This window comes from Hemiscyllium ocellatum, chromosome 10 (assembly GCF_020745735.1).
Source record: "Hemiscyllium ocellatum isolate sHemOce1 chromosome 10, sHemOce1.pat.X.cur, whole genome shotgun sequence".
NCBI classification, from domain to species: Eukaryota; Metazoa; Chordata; class Chondrichthyes; order Orectolobiformes; family Hemiscylliidae; genus Hemiscyllium; species Hemiscyllium ocellatum.
The window spans coordinates 52,020,068-52,043,981 of NC_083410.1; positions in this window are offsets into that span (position 1 = coordinate 52,020,068).

Sequence of the window (23,914 nt, forward strand, 5' to 3'; positions counted from 1 at the left end):
AATCACATTTTGTTTGGATTAGATTTCCCACAGCATGAAACTAGCCCCTAAGTCCACAACAACCTTCTGAAGAGGAACCCACTCAGGCCCATTTCCCTCGGACGAATGCATCTAACACTATGGGCAATTTAGAATGTCCAATTCACCAGACCTGCACATCTTTGGACTCTGGGAGGAAGCTGAAGCACTCAGAGGAAACCCACACAGATACAAGGAGAATTGGAAACTCCACAAAGACAATCGCCCAAGGTTGGAATCAAACCTAGGTCCTGGTGCTGTGAGGCAGCAGTGCTAACCACTGAGCCACAGTGGGCTGCCTGACATTCTCCCATTATGTGGACAACATGCTGACACTGAACACCACTGACTGTGTCCAAACCCTTGGACTGTTGTCAGAGGCTGCCCTTGATTCACAGTGCCAAGATCTGTGAGTGAAGGCTATCTCCCTTTGCAAGGACAGCTGCCATGAATAACAAGCTTCCTTGAGCCTATGCTAAATGCACAGCAGTATATCAGTACTGTGAACCTAGTATTGCTGGTTAAGGGGGGCAAGCAGAAAAGGTAAGTCAAGGTAATGCAAAGCAGGGATGCAGGGAACATGCAGGAAGGCGCAGAGTGAGTGAGCACTGTGATAGCAAGTGGAAAGGTAGCCTGGTCCAGGACATGAGCTGAGTCCATGCCCCTGAGCACACAGTGTTCTTGCAGCAGCATTTCAATGACAGTTGCAATTGCACCTTGAGATACAATATTGTAATGTGCTGTAAATGAATTGGAGATGTGCCATGAGAGTTCTTCGATGCTGCCACATGTCAGATACCAATGTACCTTTGGGTACAGGAGCATGCCCTGAGTTGCCAGTACCTGGTGTCCTACATAGAGATCCTTTAGGAGCAAGCAACAAGCTGAGGTTATCAAGTACCTGCTCTGACACTCTTGTCAAAAATTCTCAACGTCTACATTGGCACATTTGGTAAGATGGAAAGCTGAATATTAATGATGTGAGTTGTGCAATTAATAGGGTGAGTAACAAGCAATCATCCCTGTCATTTGGCAACTGAGAAATTCATCTCACCACTCAGCAAATACAAAAGAGATGCTGCAGGTTGCTCCCAATGCAAGATAGGTCTTCCTCATGACTCCCTTACTCTCTTTGAACCCCTCAACATTCAACTAACCCCTGACTCCACAATTAACCATGAATCCCTGACTACCCTCTAACCTGACTACCCCACCTGACCCTTCAACTACCCTCACAACATGACAACTGCCCAAAATGACTTGGTTAGTTGTTATCCTAGCCTTATCATACTCCAAACCACCTACCCAGTTCACAAATCTGCCAGCCTGCCTGCATCACCAGTCTGCCATCCTGCCACCTGCCAAAAAACCCACCTGCAATCTTACTTACAATTGATCCATCCACCAATCTCCCAGTTACTAAGCTGCCACACCACTACTTAACTTATCAGCGAGCCTGCCTATCTATTACTCTAACCCCGCCCCCGTCATCCAATCTACTGTTACAACATGTGCTACCCAAACATCCTACCCACCTAACACCCCTACGACCCTACTGTCTTACCTTCCCTCTAGCTTTCCAAAGAAACTTTGGAACATTCAAACACTTCGGCAGGCATTGGTATGTTTTGAAAGGTTCTCCACTAGAGGAATTGATCAGAATGATTGGAAGCAGGTCAGTGTGGGTAAGTCCTTCTGCTAATTTAAACCAAACACCAAAGAACAACCAAATCCCACTATTTAATGAAAAAAAAACAATTTATTTTTTAACTCCAAGAAAAAAGAGAACATTAACAACTATCTACACTGTAAACTTCCTTTGTCTTAACAATTTATCTACATCCCACCCTACAACATTATACTAATCCGATAAAACCCCTGATTAAGCTTTACAAAACAATGCAAATTTCAAATTTCAGTTGTGTCGATTGACCTCTGCATCTTCCTCTGTAGATTCTTATGGGTCTTTTCTTCAGTCTTCTGCTGCACAGATTTTATATAAACAGGTACCTTTCAGAGAGTGGTTCTGCAGGCAGTCTGCATTTATTGGTGCTCTTTGCCACTCTGGCTAAATTTTCAAAATGCCCCATTTTTATACCCAAAAACACTGAATTGTCTCATTGGTTTAATGTTGTCAAAACAGTAAAATTCAAATTCGATTGGACTTTTGTATCTTGGGGCTAATTTAAACTGATCAGCCAAATTCGACTTTGTTGTGCACTATAGCAACGGCACAGTATTAGTTTCAAAGCCAAATGTTACATTTTTAATTTTTTCAGCACACACTCTGTGTTTGTTAAGCCAGCTTTCACACTCTCAAAAGGTACACCTTCATAACACTTTTGTTTGAACAAGATGAAAGATAGAGGGTGCAATTTTCTGGGAGGCAGGCAATAAAACAAGTTTCCCTAAAGTGACTAAACTTTCGCTGGTAAGTTCATAGAACTTTTCAGGTGGGTTAAACTCTTATTTCATTCATGAAACATGTCATGAACATTTAGTAACAGTACACATCCTAGTGGAATTATGTTCAGGGTTTTAATTTTGTTAGCCAATAATTTGAAAGATGTCAGTTCACAAGCAGACTACACATATGCATGTATTTGGTTCTCCAGTGAGTACAAACATCTTCTGTTACTTGCCTCCTTCAAAACTGAGTCACTTCCTTATGTAAATGTTTACAGTGTGGGAGTGAAGCCCTTCAAAGTTGATTAACTCTTGAGAAGTCCCAGTCATAGGTAGTGTGGCTTATGATTTCTAAAAACACTTGCAGTGTGAGAAGTGAAGTCTGACTTGGCCAACAAACCCACCAAGAGAGACAGATACATTGGCTGATGCCAGCAAACCTGACCAGGGAAAGCAAGCAAGACTGAACTCAAAAAAACAACTTTGTCCCATGCAAGTCGTTGATGAAAAGATATCAGAGGTCTACATTCTCCTGGTTATGATGATAGATCAGAAAACTAATGGTGCTTGAGCTGCTCCTTTAATGTTTTCCTTGTGATCATTTGTAGGTGTTTGAAAGGCAGTATCACTATAGTAGTCCTGTTTATACCTGAACCAGCCAGGGATCCCTAACTGGACCAGGTTAACAGCCCCAATCAGGGAACTCATATTCTATGGGGTCCACAGCTGACCTTGTTACAATCACGACAGCAAGTACTCTGGAAGAGCACAGCTTGCTTTCTGTCATCTCTTGGGCTGAATGGGGATGATGTGCAGAGGCCGAATGATTCTCCTGAGCTTCTGAGAGTGAAGTGCTATCCAGGTGCCTTTTAAATATGGCATCCAAATGTTGGCACCCAGAATTATGTGTACGTAAAATCTGACATTTTACCCACACATGAATATGTATTGAATTGGGAAAATTGTAATTGTGTGGGGAAACCCACCCTACCCTCCAAACTCCTCACCTCCATCCCAACAGAAGTCCCTCCCACTTTTTGGGCCCACGATGATGCCCAGCCTCAGAAGAGAAAATTCTGCGTAGGGTTTCTGACTCTGATTGAAAGATCATAAGCAAATGAACAAACATTAACAGTGAATGAAAAAAGAAACACATTCTTTTTCTCAAACAAAAGACTCCAAAATTAATTTACTCACATTTCATTAAGACTGGGTAGATTGACAAAGGTATTTTCTTCAATATTCTCCAGAACATCATTCTGTAGTAGCCAACTGGCAATTGCAAACACAAAAGTAAAATGAGATTACAAATCAAACCAATACAAATAGGAACAATCACTGTTTTTTAAAGGCTTTACTTTCCATAAAGCTATAAGCATTACAGTATCATAAAATCACAGTTATTACAATGCAGAGGGAGGCTCTTCAATCCATTCTGGCACTCCAAAGAAAGACTGTTCATAATTATCATTTAGCTGTTAGCTCTACAATTTAAATTCTAAAGGTCACGAACTTCAGCAGGGAATTAACAAGGTTTCCTCTTGAAGAGCAGTTCTGCTCAGCTAATTATGAAAGCAGCTGAAACTGATACTGCTGTATTGGGTCAGCCAGGCCTTTTGCATTCATAGCATATAACACAAACAGCAGGGTTGCTGTTGTGCTGCAGTGATAGTGTCCCTTCTGATGGATTGGGAAGCCTCGGTTCAAGTCCCATTTGCTCCAGAGGTGTGTAATATCATCTCTGAAAGATTCATTAGGAAAGTAGGTTAAATAATTTTAAAAAACACAAATAACCAATTTGGTGTGACTTAAGAACTTGAGTGCTAAGAGCTGGGTGATTAAAGGACTTGGGAGAAGGGGCAACATGGTGCTCAGTGGTTAGCCACTGCAGCCTCACAGTGCTAGGAATCCAGGTGGGGGGTGGGGGTGGTGGATGGTGGATGGTGGGTGGTGGGTGGTGGGTGGGGTGGGGGAGGGGAGCTGTTCAGAACTGAAGGAAATGGATCCAGTCATTGTGATATATTTAGGTACCAATTACATAAAGAGGACAAGAAGATGCTTGAAGTGCTCAGTATGAAGACCTGCAGAAATTAAGAAAGAGAATATTGAAGATCAAAATCTCTGGATATCATCTGTACAATTTGCAAATTGGCACAGGGCAAATCAGATTAGGGTGGTGAACATATGGCTGAAAGATTGGTGTTAGAGAAATAGCATTGGCACCCATACAAGGGACACTTGAACTGTGCTGGGACCTATGTTTTTGAAAATTGCTTAAATAGAGACTAGAGAGGATTTTAAGCTAAATATTGTGGGCAAGGAATCAAATTTGTGAAGATGTCGTAATCAAAGAGTAGAGATAAGGCAAATCCTTAGGGCTGAAGAGAAGTGGTAAGTTAGGTGTTGATACCTTGATGTTAATTTTACAAAACTCCACAGATACAGAGCAGGTACTATTAGATTGGAAAATAGTGAAAATAACACCTTTTTTTCAAAATGGGAGGGAGACAGAAAGCAAAACAGGCCAACTAGTTTAATATCTGTGAATTGGGAAATGCTTTATAGAAGTTACAACAAGGCACTGAGATAAGTTCAAGGTAATTATCAAAGGGAAATGATGTTTAAATAATCTATTGGAAGTCTTTGAGGAAGAAATATATGATGTGGATAAAGGGAAACAGTGGATGTACTTAGATTTACAAAAAAAAACATTTGTTGTAGTGCCATATTAAAGGTTATTGTGGAAAATGAAAATTAATGGTATAGTGAGTGGTTTGTTAACATGTACAGATTGTCTCCTCTTAAGTAGCCAGAAGATATGTAAAATGAGGTCATTGTGTCAACCTGAATCAAATCAATGTGCTGCAGGGACCTGTGCTCAAGCCTCAAATTTTACAATTGATATAAATGACTTGGATGAAGGCATGGAATGTACAGTTGTCAAATTTGTTGATGGCACGCAGGTAGGAAAGGTGTACAGAGAACCTAAGAAGATGACAAAATATAGAACAAGTCAGGAGAATCTGGCAAATTGAGTATAATGTGAGGAAACATGAAATTGTCCATTTTGGGAGAAATAATAAAGATATTTAGTTAAATGATGAGAATGCAGTTCAGGGCTGTGTAGGTTAAGTGCATGGATCAGGGGTAAACAGAGGATAGTATGGGAATGGGTCACTGTTCGGAGGGATGATGTGGACTTGTGGGGCCAAAGGGTCTGTGTCCACACTGTAGGGATTCTAAGTTCATAAATTGCAAAGGATCTAGATTTACTGGCACACAAATCATAACCAAAAGTGTGCATGACACTATTTATAGATAGATAGAACATTACAGTGCAGTGCAGGCCTTTCGACCCTTGATGTTGCACTGACCTGTGAAACTAATCTAAAGCAAATCTAACCTACACTATTCCATTCTTGTCCATATATTGATCCAATGACCATTTAAATGCCCTTTAAGTGGGTGAGTCTACTACTATTGCAGGCAGTACGTTCCACACCCTACTGCTCTCTGAGTTAAGAAACTACCTCTGACATCTGTCCTACACCTATCACCCTTCAATATAAAGCTATGTCCCATCATGCTAGTCATCACCATCTGCGGAAAAAGGCTCTCACTGTCCACCCTATCTAACCTCCTGATTATCTTCTATGTCTCAATTAAGTCATCTCTCAACCTTCTTCTCTCAAACGAAAACAGCCTCAAGTCCTTCAGCCTTTCTTCATAAGACCTTCCCCCCAGACTAGGCAACATCCTTGTAAATCTCCTCTGAACCCTTTCAAAAGCTTCCACATCCTTCCTATAATGCTGTGACCAGAACTGTATGCAATATCCCAAGTGCAGCCCCAACAGTTTTGCACAGCTGCAGCATGATCTCACGGTTCCGAAACTTAATCCCTCTATCAATAAAAGTTAACACACTGTATGCCTTCTAACAACTTTATCAATCTGGGAGGTAACTTTCAAGGATCCATGTGCATGGACACAGATCTCCTGCTCATCTGCACTACCAAGAATCTTAGCATTAGCCCAATACTGTGCATTCCTGTATTCCTTCCAAAGTGAATCACCTCACACTTTTCCACATTAAACATCATTTGCCAGCCCAGCTCTGCAGCTTATTTATGTCCCTCTGTAACCAACAACACCCCTCAGCAATATCCAGAACTCTACCGACCTTACTGTCATCTGCAAATTTACTAACTTATCCTTCTATACCCTCATCCAGGTCATTTATAAAAATGACAAACAGCAGTGACCCCAAATCAGATCCTTGCAGTACACCACTAGTAACTGAACTCCAGGATGAATATTTCCCATCAACAACCACCTTCTGTCTTCTTTCAGCTAGCCAATTTCTGACCTAAATCACTCTCAATCCCATGCCTCTGTATTTTGTGCAATTGTCTACCGTGGGGAACCTTATCAAATGCCTTACTGGAATCCATATGCACCATATCAACCACTTTACCTTCATCCACCTGTCTGATCACCTTCGCACAGAATTCAGTAAGGGTTGTGAGGCATGACGTACCCTTCACAAAACCATATTGACTATCCCTAATCAACTTATTCCTTTCTAGATGATTATAAATCCTATCTCTTATAACCATTTCTAACACTTTACCCACAACTGAAATAATGCTCACTGGTCTATAGTTACCAGGATTCTCCCTATTCCCCTTCTTGAACAAGAGAATGACATTTGCTATCCTCCAGTCTTCTGGTGCTATTCCTGTGGGCAACGATCAAAGCCAAAGGCTCAGCAATTTCCTCCCTGGCTTCCCAGATAATCCTAGGTTAAATCCCATCTGTCCCAGTGGACCTATCTATTTTTACACTAGATGGAGGTTTGTTCACCGAGCTAGAAGGTTCATTTTCAGATATTTCATCATCATACTAGGGAACATCTTCAGTGAGCCTCTGGATGAAGCACTGCTGATGATTCCTGCTTTCTATTTATATGTTTGGGTTTCTTTGGACTGGAGATGTCATTTCCTGTGGTGATGTCATTTCCTATGGTGATGTCATTTCTTGTTCTTTTTCTCAGGGGGTGGTAAATGGGGTCCAACTCAATGTGTTTGTTTATAGAGTTCAAATTGCAATGCCATGCTTCTCGGAATTCTCGTGCATGTGTCTGTTTGACTTGAACTAGGATAGATGTGTTGTCCCAGTTGAAGTGGTGTCCTTCCCTATCTGTATGGAAGGATACTAGTGAGAGTGGGTCATGTCGTTTTGTGGCTAGTTGATGTTCATGTATCCTGGTGGCTAGTTTTCTGCTTGTTTGTCCAATGTAGTATTTGTTAAAGTTCTTGCATGGTATTTTGTAAATCATGTTAGTTTTGCTTGTTGTCTGTATAGGATCTTTCAAGTTCATTAGCTGCTTTTTTCGTGTGTTGGTGGGTTTGTGGGCTACTACTCAGACCTCCACCCACCTTCCTTGGCATCATGGTAGCTGTTTAGCCTCCTGTTGGTCAAGTGTATTTTCTGTTCTAACCTGCTCTAATAACTGTCCCAGAGAACCACAGTGCTGCTCTGATTAGCATTTTGGCTGGATGTCAGGTTTGTTAGGCAGAGATGCCAACAGCATGAGTTCAGTTGTGTAAGCTGAGGCTTCTCTCCCTTACCCTACCCCTGAAGTGTGGTGACCCTCTGGTTAAATCACCAGTCCCCTCTCTCTAATGACACAGCAACCCTGTAGTCCTCTGAGACTAAGGTAACTTTAAATAACTGTCCAAAAATTTTGCCTTCTTTTTTAAAGCATGGGCGCCTCATGTTTGTTACTTCAGAGATTGTTTAGTTTTCTGTGTTCTGCTTGTGTGTTTTTATTTACTCTTGGGATGTCAGTGCTGTTGACAAGACCAGCACTTATTGTCCATTCTGGTGAAGGTAATCGTGAGTTGTCTTTTTGAACAGCTGCAGTTTTGGGAGTGCTTTTATGAAGGGAGTTCCAGGATTTTGAACTCCTGACAGTAAGGTGGACAATAATCTGGTTCTAAATCAGGGTGCGCATTTTGGAGGGGAAGTTTAGATAGTGGTGTGTTCCCATGTACTTGCTGACCATCATCTTGTAGATGGTAAAGGTCACAGATTTGAAAGATGCTGTTGAAGGAGTTGGAGTGAGTTCCTGCAATGCACTGTTTAGATGGTGCACACTGCTGCTGCTTTCTGATAATAGTAATGGAACTGAATGTCAAAGGTAATGTTCCCTCATAGCTGTGCAGCCGCTCTGAGGGTCTGTGTATGTCAATGTGTACTGACACCATCCCCAGTTGTGACATTTGGTTTTGTACACTGATGCTGCACTTAGACCTCAGAGATCAGTGCAGAAGAAATGTGGGATCATGGGTTGAAAGTGGTGGACTGGGTATTAATCCAGTAGGCTGCTTTGTCATGGATGGTGTCAGGGAGAAAGTGAGGACTGCAGATGCTGGAGATCAGAGCTGAAAATGTGTTGCTGGAAAAGCGCAGCAGGTCAGGCAGCATCCAAGGAGCAGGCGATTCGACGTTTCGGGCATGAGCCTGAAGAAGGGCTCATGCCCGAAACGTCGATTCTCCTGCTCTTTGGATGCAGTATGAATGGTGTCAAACTTCTTGTGGTGTTGGAGCTGCACTTATCCAGACAAATGAAAAGCATTCCATCACTATCCTGATCTGTGTGTTTTAAGTAGATCAGCAAAGAGGAGACAGTTTAGATATTTTATCTTAACCTTAGATATGCCCCAGTAGTCACAGTATTTGTATGGCTGGTCTCAATCCATTTCTGGTCAATGATGTTCCTAGACTATTCATGAGATGTTCAGTGAAGGCAATGCTATTGACCGTCAAGAAGCAGTGGTTAGACTCTTGATCGAGATGGACATTGCCTGACATCTGTAGTGCAAATGTTACTTACCACTTATCAATCCTAATCATGATATTACTCAGATCTGGCTGCATTTAGATAGGGACTGCTTTAGCATCTGATGTGTTGAGTGGTAATGAATGTTGTGTAGTTGTCAGTGATTATCCCCACATCAGGCCTTTTGGTGAAGGGAAGGTTATTGTTGAAGTAGCTAAATTTGATTGAGCTGAGTGCACTATAATGAGGGATTCCTGCCCTGATATCTGAATCTCACCCTCTCTCAAAAAGAATCATTCTTTGTACTAGGCATGACACTGACCAGCAGAGATTCCCCTCCCTGTCTTCCAATGACTTCAGTTTTGCTCGGGTTCCTTGATGCCATATTTGGTCAAATGTAACCTTGATGAGCTTGGTTGAACTAAAGTTGTCATGACATCAGTAGCTGAGTGGTCTTATTGGAATCCCATCTAAGCATCACTGAGTAGGTTCTTTTTTTGCAGGTGGTGCTTGATAACACTATCCCTTCAATCACTTTCAGGGAGAGTTAATTAGCTGAGTAGAATTTGTTCTGCTCCATGTACAGGGAATACCTGGCCAATTCTACACATTCAGAGTCAAAACATGCGGTGCGAGAAAAGCACAGCTGGTCAGGCAGCACCCAATGAGCAGGTGAGTCAACAATTCGAGCATAAGCTCTTCATTAGGAATGAAGTGGGGATAATCACTGACAATTACACAACATTCATTACCACTCAGCACATCAGATGCTGAAGCAGTCCCTTCCAAATGTAGCCAGATCTGAGCAATATCATGATCTGGGTTGATAAGTGGGAAGTAACATTTGTAATACAGATGTCAGCTCCTCGTTCCTGATGAAGACCTTATACTCGAAACATTGATTTTCCTCGGATGCCGCCTGACCAACTGTGCTTTTCCAGCACTCCATTTTCTGACTCTGATCTCCAGCATCTGCAGTCTATACTTTCTCACAATTCTACACATTGTTGGATGGATGCCTATGTCGCAGCTGCTCTGCAATAGCTTGTCTATGGGTGCAGCTAGTGCTGAACCATGAATCTGCAATGCTACTCACAGAACAAGGACAGAACTCAGTCCTTTGGTTGCAGAGTCTTCAACTGTTTCTTATTATCACATGGAGTGAATCAAATTGTATGAAAACTGTCATTTGTTGTGTTGGGAAATTCAAGAGGCAGCTGAGATGGATCATCCATTAGCCATTCCTGGTTGAATGCAAATTCTTCAACCTCTCTCCTGCACTGTCTTGTTTTTCCCCATAGTTCTTTTCTAAGATTAGATTACTTACAGTGTGGAAACAGGCCCTTCGGCCCAACAAGTCCACACCGACCCGCCGAAGCAACAACCCACCCATACCCCTACAGGCCAATTCACCTGACCCGCACATCTTTGGACTGTGGGAGGAAACCGGAGCACCCGGAGGAAACCCACGCAGACACGGGGAGAACGTGCAAACTCCACACAGTCAGTCACCTGAGGCGGGAATTGAACCCAGGTCTCTGGCGCTGTGAAGCAGCAGTGCTAACCACTGTGCCACCGTGCCGCCCTAAAGTATAATTTATTAAAGTGTCATTTATGGCCATTAATTCTGAAAGGACAGTTTCGTGAGGTGATTTGCAACTTGCAAATATCTACCTGTTTTTGCAGATCTAATTTTCCCCTGTTATTTTATTGTGATGGGTTCAAATCTCAACTAAGCCACATTAATGGTAATATATTTCAGTGACTGATTAATTCAGTGGGTTAGGAGAAAGTGAATTCGGCAGATGCTAGAGTGGGGTTCTGAAAAAGTGGGTTAGTTTGTTTAAAACATTAAAATACATTATAATGTACAAAACAGTCATTACAGCAACCATGTGACTTTTGTCTGTGCATGCTGTTAACCCAAAGCAGGTGAACTTAGACACAATGTGATGTATATATGTAGCACATGACATCTTTTAAAGGTGAACTCTTTAAAGGCAATGTACGAATACAATGCCATCCTTGTCAGCTGCAAGTTCTGAATCATTACCGTTTGTTGCATGGAAGTGTTATTTTTCTAACCCCTCTGAATCGCTTGCCCAAAACTTAAGCCTATAATCCAAACATGATCAGCTATTATTTTTCTTTCTTTGTTTAGACACTGTTATCTAAATTTGCCATAATTATGACCATCTTTCTATCTGAAGAAGACAACCTCACTTGCTTCAATTAACATTGCAGCTAAAGTCCCTCATTGTTGAAAGAATTATGATAAACCTTTTCTATGCCTTGTGACAACTGGGTAGAGAACTTGTGGCCAAAGCAGTGTTTTAAAATGTTTTGACATAATTTCCTAGTTGTTGCTCTCAACACCACCATTTCCTAATTCTATACATGTTTCCAGTTACTTTCTCAATGTCTTGTCACTTTCAAAGATCTATGCACAGCAGGCCTGACGTTCCTATATCTCCCTGCCTAATATTCCATCTTCTAACTTTTTGTCTACTCTGCATGTCTCTTCACAAGTCCTAGAGCTCCCAATGTGTGTTATCCTCATTGGTTGCTGCACCCCAAAGACTGAACTTATCAACAGACTTGAAACAAACATTATCTCTGATCCAATATCCAAATTAGTTATTTACCCAGAAAGCTTCAAGCACCAACCTTTGGGAGAAAAAAAACACTTCTACCACCTTTTAAAGCAAAGCAGCCATTCACTAAACTTGTTTTTTTTTTCTGTTCTTAAACCAAATAATTTATCCAAACTAAAACTGGTTATTTTATTCCAAACACATTTTTTTTGTTTAACTGCATTGTATTGGATACTTCAAACTCTTTTGATTTCAGTTTCCTTTTTATTTTTCTTACATATCAATCTTTTGATGCTGAAGATCAGTGTCATGCGTGTTTGTTGCTATCTGAGACTGTAACCTAAATGTTCTGTTTAGAATAATTCTGTTCATCAAATCTCACCAGGATGAAACACATGCTATTTTCCAAAGCACTTTCTGGGCAGGGGAGAGGTAGGACCTATTCTCAGACAACTACATCAAGAATTAATTGAACGCTTCCTCATCTGAAAGGTGACAAACATTTGTATAACAAAGAATATACTGCAGATATTGGAAAACGCTTCCAGACTGATTCCAAAGATCTGCTCAATACAATAAATGTTTGTCTCCTAGAGGTTAATAAATACCATGTAAAGTATGATATTTCAACCCTTAATTTACTGCAAATGCTGACTTTTTAAAAAAAAAACAGCATATCTAACATGCAGAATTAAGAAATGAATAATCGGGGCTAGATTCTTTTTATGATAGTAGAGAGAGGGAAAGCAGGACAGACCGATTGGACTAGTTGCCTAGTTTTTACTGCTGGCTGGCCAGTTTATCTCTGGAGAGTAGCATTAACATTCATCAGTCAGAGGCAGGAACAAAGATCACAGCAGTATTTTCAGCTGATGCCATCTTTAAAGTATTGTCACTTTACCACTGGTCAGAGATTGGAGAAGAGGTTATCAGCCATGGGAATAATGTTCAGAGAACATGGCTGCAATGCCACAAGCCTGTCACTACATCATTCTGCTTCAAATGGAGCAGTATAACCAATACAAATTGTAACATATATGTTTAGTTCTTCAAACGGAGGTTGTGCCTTACCAATTCAGGCCCAAGTCAATCAGATAGGCATCCCTTATAATAGGGACCACCATCATCAGTGCTAGTTACTGAACTTCAGTCTTAAAGACAATCAAGGTCTTTCCCCAATTAGAGAATTAAGAAAAGAGGTACCCTTTTATGAATAGGACATAAGTGTTTAAGTTGTATTTGTAAAGAGATAGAAAATAAGATGTATATAAATTGTATGAAATTTTTTATGTCTAATATATTCATTAAGGAGGGAGGAGTATAATGGCATTCCCTTGTGATTATTTTGTATACATGTACATGCCAGAATAACTTGGTTTTAGTTGTACTGACTTTCCATGTGCAGCACAATGTTCTAGTCTGTCTGCAAAGATATTCCAATTCTGATCACTATGGAAGAACTAGCAGGACAACCTGGCGAGCTCAACGGTGAAGCAGGTGTGTGGGTAAGGATGTCAGAGCTTGGGCAAATATGGGAAATGGTTTATCCCTGTTCTTCCAATATATGCATATCATTCTGAAATTGGCTGTGACGAGGAGGCTATTTGGAAAAACAAAAGCCTTCATTCCTTTAGTGTTTTCCATAGAAGGCGCTAACTGCAAAAGCACAGAGCTTTAATCTCTAGGGATCACTGTCCACTTCTGAGGAGACTGCCTCAGAGGGTGCAGTGTCAAATCCTTGCCCGCATCTTCTGCCAGTACAGATATTATTTACTTTGGTGTGGATCTGTACTGAGATTCAAGGTTGCAACCTGGTAACAATACACCGGCCATGAAAAGCTCTGCTGCCAAGGCAGCAGTGGGGTATAAACAATGACTGCAGATGCTGGAAAGCAGATTCTGGATCAGTGTTGCTGGAAGAGCATAGTAGTTCAGGCAGCATCCCACGAGCAGCGAAATCGACGTTTCGGGCAAAAGCCCTTCATAGGGAATAAAGGAAGCGAGCCTGAAGTGTGGAGAGATAAGCTAGAGGAGGGTGGGGGCGGGGAGAAAGTAGCATAGAGTACAATGGGTGAGTGGGGGAGGGGATGAAGGTGATACGTCAGGGAGGAGAGGGTGGAGTGGATAGGTGGAAAAGGAGCTAGGCAGGTCGGACAAGTCTGGACAAGTCATGGGGACAATACTGAGCTGGAAGTTTGGAACTAGGGTGAGGTGGGGGATGGGGAAATGAGGAAACTGTTGAAGTCCACATTGATGCCCTGGGGTTGAAGTGTTCCGAGGCGGAAGATGAGGCGTTCTTCCTCCAGGCGTCCGGTGGTGAGGGAGCAGCGGTGAAGGAGGCCCAGGACCTCCATGTCCTTGGCAGAGTGGGAGGGGAAGGTGAAATGTTGGGTCATGATGCGGTGTGGTTAATTGGTGCGGGTGTCCCGGAGATGTTCCCTAAAGCGCTCTGCTAGGAGGCGCCCAGTCTTCTCAATGTAGAGCAGACCGCATCGGGAGCAACGGATACAATAAATGATATTAGTGGATGTGCAGGTAAAACTTTGATGGATGTGGAAGGCTCCTTTAGGGCCTAGGATAGAGGTGTGGGAGGTGGTGTGGGCACAGGTTTTACAGTTCCTATGGTGGCAGGAGAAAGTGCCAGGATGGGAGGGTGGGTTGTAGGGGGGCGTGGACCTGACTAGGTAATCATGGAGGGAATGGTCTTTGTGGAAGGCGGAAAGGGGTGGGGAGGGAAACATATCCCTGGTGGCGGGATCTTTTTGGAGGCGGCAGAAATGTCAGGGGATGATTTTGTTTATGCGAAGGTTTGTCGGGTGGAAGGTGAGCACCAGGGGCGTTCTGCTATCGCGGAACTGGTCCTCCTGGGAGCAGATACGGCGGAGTCAGCGGAATTGGGAATACGGGATGGCATTTTTACAAGAGGTAGGGTGGGAAGAGGTGTAATCCAGGTAGCTGTGGGAGTCGGAACTCACCGCTCTTTTCCGCCCTCCTCTGAATGCCACCTCCACCAGTAAGATTAGTTACTGTTCAGGAGAGGCGAAAGTGAGGTCTGCAAATGCTGGAGATCAGAGTCACGATTAGAATGATGCTGGAAAAGCACAGCAGGTCAGGCAGCATCCGAGGAGCAGGAAAATCGATGTTTCAGGCAGGAATCCTTCATCAGGAATCCTCATGAAACATCGATTTTCCTGTTCTTCGGATGCTGCCTGATCTGCTGCGCTTTTCCAGCATCACTCCAATCTTCACTGTTCAGGAGAGTCAGGTCAAGTAAACCAGTTATGAATGCTGGCTGGAAGTTCTCCCAATCCTGCATGCCACTGCTTTGTCACCAGCTCAGGCAACAGCTTCCAGATGAGAGGCATTGCAGTTTGATTGGAATTTTCATAAAGTCGCCATTCATCTCCTGTCAGCAGGGATGTGAAAATTAACCTTGCAAGGGAGGAGGAGTGGCTGCTGAAGAAGGTATCAGTCACCATCTTGATGCAGTAATATGAGGCTCTGGGAGTTGCCACATTCACTTCCAGTGTGGCCCCAGAAACGAACTGGAGGCATAGGAAAAAAAAACATCCAAGCAATCTGGCATCAGGTGATCACCAAAACCACTGGAACTCATCTACCATCCCAGCACAAAGCTCTTACATGAGGTACAATCTTTAACAATGCCCCTCTGACTATAATTAGTTCATGCTCAGCCAGCATTCCCTTGCTACTGAGTACCACCCTCCTTTGTACTGGTGCCTATCTGTGCTCCCCTCTCTAGCCTTGACCCATCCAAAAGTTTCTCTCTCTTGCAGTTCGACATGGGATTTGCTGCTGTGTAGATGATTTCAATTTCGACCCCCTTCCTCTTAGTTTCTCTTCACTGATGAACCCAGCTCCAGACTACGTGACATTAATGGTATTTCAGACATTCAGTCTGTAGTTAATTGCCTGTCAATCTCTCATCTGTCCATCCCACTTGCTTCACCTGCAGCTTTCAATTGACCCTCTTCAAGACTGTCAGATCCAAAGTTGCAAAATATCAGCCAACAACTGAATGAGACAAAATCTGATCAAGAGTTTGGCTGAGACCAGAAAGTCATTGCAAAGCTTTAGGGTATGAAAAGTGATCAGAGATCTTATTGCTCCAGATTTACACATTTTGCTTATAAAGATGTTCTGCAGAATGATACACCTTTGTTCTTCACTTGTAATCTTGCAAGAACTATGGGTCACACTTCTCTAGTAAAGCCTTGAACTATGTTTCTCTCCAAGTTCAAGTCTAGACTGAGCCACAAACAGCTTGTATTTGTTATGTGAAAGAAAAATAGAAATGGAGGAACAGCACACAGTGTGGCCGAAATAAAAACATGGACATACCCCAGAATAGTAAACGTCCATGTAAAATTTCTGTGCTGATGCCAAACTTCAGCCCGCAGGTTTCCTGTCCTTCCTAATTGAGTATTATTCCCCTGACCACCTAAATACCAATTGGCCAGTATTGGAAACACTGTTGGGTACAATTGTTAGAAATGATGGGATTGTGTGCAAGGAGCTTAGAGATACATTTTTAAAACCATTTTAATTTCACTCTGATTTTCTTACTTCCTCTCCTTTTGCTAATAAGTCTTCTCCCCCTCTGTAAATTTACTAAAGGTACTCATTCTTTGTGGATAACTCTGAAGTTAAGGTGCTTTCTGGCAGCATGGGCATCTCCATTACGTGGACTTATTTCGATAACTAGGTAACTAATGAGGCAGAAATAGAAGAGTTTGTTGATGAGATGAAGTAAAGTGAAGTTTGTGCAGATCAAAAACATGATAATAGATTATGTAGGTCAAATGATCTACTGTGTAACAAATATCACATAATAAAGCAATGGTGCCATTGTGGTACAGAAAAAGCTCATTTAGTGTACCAATTGTACACCTGGTCAATGTAGAACAATCAAATCAAACACCTTTCTCTGATCTCTATTATTGTAAATGTATTTTGCTCAATAGCCGCTCCAATTTTATTTTATGAACATTTTTAAATCCCTGCTCCCATCATCCTCAGTTGTCCTCTTGCTCTGTAAAAAGGATTTTCTATACATACTCCCACCCTCATTTCCAGCCCCCCCCCCACACCATGTTATAGACCTTTACAATATCACCCCTCTGTCTCCTATGCTCCAGGGAGCACTTTATTCACCAGAATGACACCTGACTGGAAGATTTTAGTGATAAGGAGAGGCTGAATAAGCTGGGACTTTTTTTCTCTGGAGCATAGGAGACAGAGGTGACCTTATAGAGATCTACAGAATCATGAGAGCCACTCATAAGGTAAATAGTCAATGGCTTTTCCCCATGGTGGGACGGTCAAAAACTAGAGGGCAAAGATTCAAGTTGAAAGGGGAGAGATACAAAAGATTCCAGAAGGATAATTTTCTTACACAGAGGGTAGTGACTGTCTGGAATAGGTTGCCAGACATATTGGTGGAGGGGAGTACATGGATGGGATAAGTATAAAGGGATATGAAATGAAAATAGGCAAATGGGATTAGTTTAATTATGAAAACTGGTGGCATGGACAAGTTGCACCAAAGGCCTATTTCCATTCTGTTAACCTCTATAACTCTACCTAATTCATATAAAGGTATCCAGTCCTTACACACTGGAACAAATTCTGCTTTGTCCATGCAGAACAGTACTTGTTTCTCCAACCTAACCTTGTTTTTTCTTTTGAAAACCCAGGGAAAATTTATTATGGGGTCAAAGAAATGGCATAAGAACTGAACACCTACATGAAGTAAGGAACAAAGAACCTCCCAGAAATGTGAGTAAATCAAGGGTAGAGTGCGAAGGCAGAAGTGAAATAAATCAGTAATTTAAGAAAATGGTACAGGGGAAACTAAGGAGTTAAAGGCAGACAAATTACCAGGCCTCATAATCTATAACTGAGAGTATAAAGGGAAGTGGCCCTGGAGATATTAGATGCATTGGTGGTCATCTTCCAACATTTTATCAACTCTGGAACAATTCTTACAGATTAGAGGGTGATGGATGTAAACCCAGTATTTAAAAAGGGAGGGAGAGAAGACAAAATTACAGTCCAATTAGTCTAACATGAGCAGTGGGGGAAATGCTAGAGCTTAATATAAAAGATATGATAAAGCATTTGAAAAGCAGAGATAGACAAACATTTCATGATCCTTTCGTTCATCTGTGTCAGAACAGGTTTGGAGGGCTGGAGGGCCTGTTCCTGTCCTGTGTTGTTCTTTGTTCTTTGTTCTAACCTTGGAAGACCGCACACAGTCATCAATACATACACACCAACTCAACACAATAACTGAGCCCAAAGAAACATCCTACTCCAACATTGATTGGTCCTTGGCCTCTGTCTCAAAGAAGGATGCATTCCTTCTCCTTGGTGATTTCAATTCCCGAGCTGTGAGGGGCCCAATCCTGTGGAAAGGTGTGATTGGCAAGGAAAATATAGGGAATGCAAACACCAATGAAGCCTTTCCACTGAGAAACTGCCTATAGTGTGGTCTGCTCATAGCAAACCCCTTATTTCATCGAAGAGACAAATACAATACCTCACAACACCCTTGCTCCAGATATTTGCTTCAACGAGCTACAGTATACAGATGATGCTTGCATGTGTGCACACTACCAGGTCAAACTCCGGCCTATCACTGGTGCATTCATGGAGGCATTTGAAAGGATAAGCCTTAAACTAAATATGTAGGAGGCAAGGTACCTCTACCAGCCTGCTCTCAGGGAGGGAAGACACTGATGAGGGAACACAACATTGCCTCTAGGATGCCATCTGAAGCCTTTAACCATTTGAAAAACAGTGATTAATGACAAAGGCCTCACATCTGGCACCAAGCTCTATCTACATGACTTGAGAACAGGACCTGTCCTTTTGCATGCAGCGAGGACATGGAAAGTAATACCTCAAATTCTTGGAAAATATATTCGCACTGGGCAGCCCTGTTAAATCCTGCACATCCAACTGCAGGATAGGATCCAATATCATTACCTTCTCTCAGGCCAACGTCCTCCACTTCAAGGCACTGGTTATTGTTAGTCAGCCTGTGTTGAGTGAGTCACATTGTCTGTATGCCTCATGCAAAGTTTCCAAAACATATTCACTACTGCAAGCTTTGTCATTGCAAGCCATTACCAAGAGGGTAGTGGATACACTTCTAGCTATCCTCCAAACCTCCCTGAAATATTGCAACATTTCCACTAAATTTTGGGAATCTATTGCTGAAGATTGCCCTACATGAGAGATGAAGCCTTTGTGAAAGTGCAAACCATTTCAAAGTGTCTCTGACAGGTCCAGATAGAGGTCAAGTGCAAAAAGCAAAAGGAACATGTAAAAGCTCAAGCATCATACTTATCTGCCTCAAACATCTCCTGCCCTGCCTAAAGACCATAAGACATAAGAGTGCAAGTAGGGCCATTCGGCCCATCGAGTCCCCTCCATTATTCAATCATGGCTGATGGGCATTTCAACTCCACTTACCCGCATTCTCCCCGTAGCCCTTAATCAAGAATTTATCAATCTCTGCCTTGAAGACATTTAGCGTCCCGGCCTCCACTGCACTCTGCGGCGATGAATTCCAGAGGCCCACCACACTCTAGCTAAAGAAACGTCTCCGCATTTCTGTTCTGAATTGACCTCCTCTAATTCTAAGGCTGTGCCCACGGGTCCTAGTCTCCTCGCCTAACGGAAACAATTTCCTAGCGTCCACCCTTTCCAGGTCATGTATTATCTTGTAAGTTTCTATTAAATCTCCCCTTAATCTTCTAAACTCCAATGAATACAATTCCAGGATCCTCAGCCGTTCCTCGTATGTTAGACCAACTATTCCAGGGATCATCCGTGTGAATCTCCGCTGGACACGCTCCAGTGCCAGTATGTCCTTTCTGAGGTGTGGGGACCAAAACTCAGAGTGCAGATCCAGCAATGAACTACTTAGTCACTTCAGGACCTACAACACCAGAGTGGATGAAAGTCATCCCTCTATCCTACTGTCCTGCTGAAGCTAAAGAAAATACAGGGTCAGCATAGCCTCCTTGTTTTCATGCTCCGATCCTCTGGTTGGAAAGCCTAAGATCCCAAATGCTTTGCTGATTATTTTCTCTGCCACATTTAAAGATCTATGCACATGAACCACCAGGTTCCTTGACTCTTACATTTTTTTTGGCAAGATGGCCATTTAGTTGTTTTCTGCTCCTCTTTTCTCTCTGCTACCGTGTGCCATTTCACTCACCTTCCTGTTATTTTCTCTGCTGCTTGCTTGCCTATATGTATTTCCTGTTAGAGCTGATTAGGCATCATTTTCACTTTTTGTGACATCTTTAAGTTTGGTATCATGGCAAATTTGGACATTTAGACTTTGATTTCTGTTATTCAAAAATACATTTTTAAAGTAGCAGTCTTAACATTGAGCCTTTAAGAATATCACAAATCTCCCCCAGTCTGAAAAACAACCATTTCATGCTCCGTGTTTGTGCTGATGTGGTAAGATGAAGAGCTATGAGAGAAGACTCATGTGACACATACTGCACTGAATGGTCTACTTCTGTGCAGCACATTTTATGTAATTTGACGTAATCTAAGCGCCCAGATGCTAATCACAGAACTTGTTCTATCAGAACAATGTTGTCATTTATCTCAAGACGGTTGGGACATAAAAGCACCGTTGAGTCACTGAGACTTTATAAAGCTCTGGTTAGGCCCCATTTGGAGTACTGTGTCCAGTTTTGGTCCCCACACCTCAGGAAAGTCATACTGGCACTGGAACGTGTCCAGCGGAGATTCACACGGATGATCCCTGGAATGGTTGGTCTAACATACGAGGAACGGCTGAGGATCCTGGAATTGTATTCATTGGAGTTTAGAAGATTAAGGGGAGACTTAATAGAAACTTACAAGATAATACATGGCTTGGAAAAGGTGGACGCTAGGAAATGTTTTCTGTTAGGCGAGGAGACTAGGACCCGTGGGCACATCCTTAAAATTAGAGGGGGTCAATTCAGAACAGAAATGCGGAGACATTTCTTCAGCCAGAGAGTGGTGGGCCTGTGGAATTCATTGCCGCAGAGTGCAGTGGAGGTAGGGACGCTAAATGTTTTCAAGACAGAGATTGATAGATTCTTGATGTCTCGAGGAATTAAGGGCTACGGGGAGAATGCAGGTAAGTGGAGTTGAAATGCCCATCAGCCATGATTGAATGGCGGAGTGGACTCGATGGGTCGAATGGCTTTACTTCCACTCCTATGTCTTATGGTCTTATGGTCTTAACATCTGATATTAACAGAGATTGGGATAATCCGGACAGGCACTACAAAATTCATGGTCCATAGTTACCTTTTGATAATCAGCTGGAACATTGTGGCAGCAGCACCCAAAACAATTTATAAAGAAAAATGATTTGAAAATATTCTGACGTCAATGATTTGACTAGTTGCTCCAACATAAAAGCTTTTAAGGAGGGATGAGGGGGCACATTTTTAAATTGAGAGGAGAGAGATTTTAAAAAATACACAACAGGCAATTTTTTTACATAGGGTGTGGTTCACGTGTGGAATGAACGTCCTGAAGAAGTGGTGGATGCGGTTACTGTTACAGCTGGGACTAGTTTTGTTTGGGATTATGTTCGTCATGGGCTGGTTAGACCGAAGGGTTTCCATGCTGTACGACTCTACGATTCTATTAAAGCTATTACGTGCATTATTACTGTTCTGAATATAATCTGACTTTTTTCAGATGTGCTGCTGCAAATGTATGGCTGTTTGTGACTTTGTTTGTAAGCGTATGTTTTAATGATATCTCATAATAATTTATTGCCAAATTGAGCATATCCTTGCACCGAAGTTTGGAATCTGAATATGGCAATTATGTTCAGAAAATTGAAGTTAGCCTTTGTAAAACACAGTACTTGTGCTCGTAAACTGTTAATAAAAGCAATTAAAAATCCAAGGACTTTGCTTTCCTCATGCATATTTGACCTCGACTGAAGCTTGGAAAGCACCAGGTGTTCTATCTTTTGAAAGCCTTTGTATCATCCTGATTAAAGAGAAGCAGATTTTTCCTCTTTTTTTTGCTGATTACAAAAAAAACCTGTCCAATAGCTGCTAAAGTGTGTGATATTAAATTATTTAAGCTGACATTTCTACAATGCAGCAGAAAAAAAGGATTTTTGCATAATCTTCTAAAATCTGTATTTTCTACTGTAAGAAGATAAATCGAGTTGCAGCAGAAATCGGTGTAACAGGGAAAGACGTAGAAATAAGTTGAGTATCTTGGTTTCTGGGATTGGAAGATGATCTTTGGAAAGCAACAAAGTAGACCCTCAGATGTGGAATATTTATTCTGAAAGATTGCATGATTATCTGTAAGATCAGAGAGGATTTATGAAGATCCTGACCTTCACAGATTCAATTGATTTAGAAAAGAATCTTCAGTTGGACAGATTGTATGTAACTGGTCTCGTAGAAATGCTGGTTTATAGATTGAAAAGCCAATTTTCCCTCTCCTTTCCTATGCTGCTTCTATTAACACCGTGTAAATGTCAATTTTAATGACAGTAATTCGTCTTTTCAGCTCTTCTACTAAAAGTTAGAGGTTTCTTGTAACCTTCAGAACTTATCTAGTCATTTACCAAACTCCAAACTTTATATTTTTTGTTTTGTGAGAATTAAGCAAGAACTAGAAAGACATCTATAAGATGGTGGTAAGTTGTTTACGGCTGAATGGTTACAGTACACGGTGGTGGACAGGGATGGCAATGACAAGCTCTGATGCTTCTCCTGGCTGGGCGCTTGGCCCTTTCTCTAGCTCCTGAGTCAAGGATATAATGACAAGGCTTTTACTGTACCCTCCAGGAGCTCAAAGACTTTCACCTTGGTTTGTTCTCTTTCTAGATTAGAATCAGGAGCATAATCCAGTGGCAGCATCTCATTGATGTGTCTCTGTAGCCGACAAAATGTGCAAACAGACACAGGGTCAAAAGGGAGCTCTGTCACAGGCTGTTAGAGGATTGAACAGAAGGACAGAGGAGACCACAAACATTATCAGTACTGTTGCAACATGGCAATGAACCTCATCTGTTAATTAAACTAAACACCCAGAAAAGCTCAATTCGCCTCGTAAGCTGCTAAAATAGTGACAGAATACCAAATTCCACTGTTGATCAAAAATAATTTCAATTTATTCTTTAGCTTTAAAAGTGAACATTAAACAACAGCTATACACAACTCTTAAACCCCCTTTCTCTTAACTGCTTATTATCTGCCTCCAACTCTATAACAATATACTGTTACAATAAAACTCTTATTAAAATTACATCAGCTTAATTTCAAAACCATACAGCAACTGTTGCTGTCGGTGTCTCTCCTATTTTGGCTGAAAATCTCTCTGAGTCATCTTCTTTCTTTTTGCTGTGAAGATGTTCCATATGAAAAGGTATCTTTCATATAGAGTGTTTCAATGGCAGTTATTCTGTCGATGGCAGTTACTCTGTCAGAGTTACTAGCTGCCTGCTTTTTTATACCCCCAACATCAGATCGTCTCATTGGTTCGATGTTGGCAAAATAATAAATTCAAAATTGATTGGGTTTTAGTATTGTGGGCCATAATTTAAACTGATTGGTTAAATTTGAATTATTGTCAAAAGAGCAACCAATTCAGTTATTTATTTCACAGCCAAATTTTACATATTTTAGTTTTCCAGTACACCCTGGGAACTGCTAATTAGTCATATGACAGGTGCTTGAAAGCTCTCTGTGCAACACAGCATTCACTCTCTTAAAGGTACAGTACACACGTTCAATGTCATAGCAGTACCACGTTGGCGCTGGCAATCTTGCGTCTGATTGTTTCCATGGATAAGTTGGCAGTAGTCATGGAGACTCAGCACTCCATTGCTCATCATCAATGGTACGGCAAGATGGAGCAGGATTTCTTGCCCTCACTCCACATGTCCCTTCCTCTCAGTAAAGCAGCATAGTGCCATTAGACAAATTATGCAGAGGAGCAACCATTACCAGATAGCCTGAAGCTTCCCCTC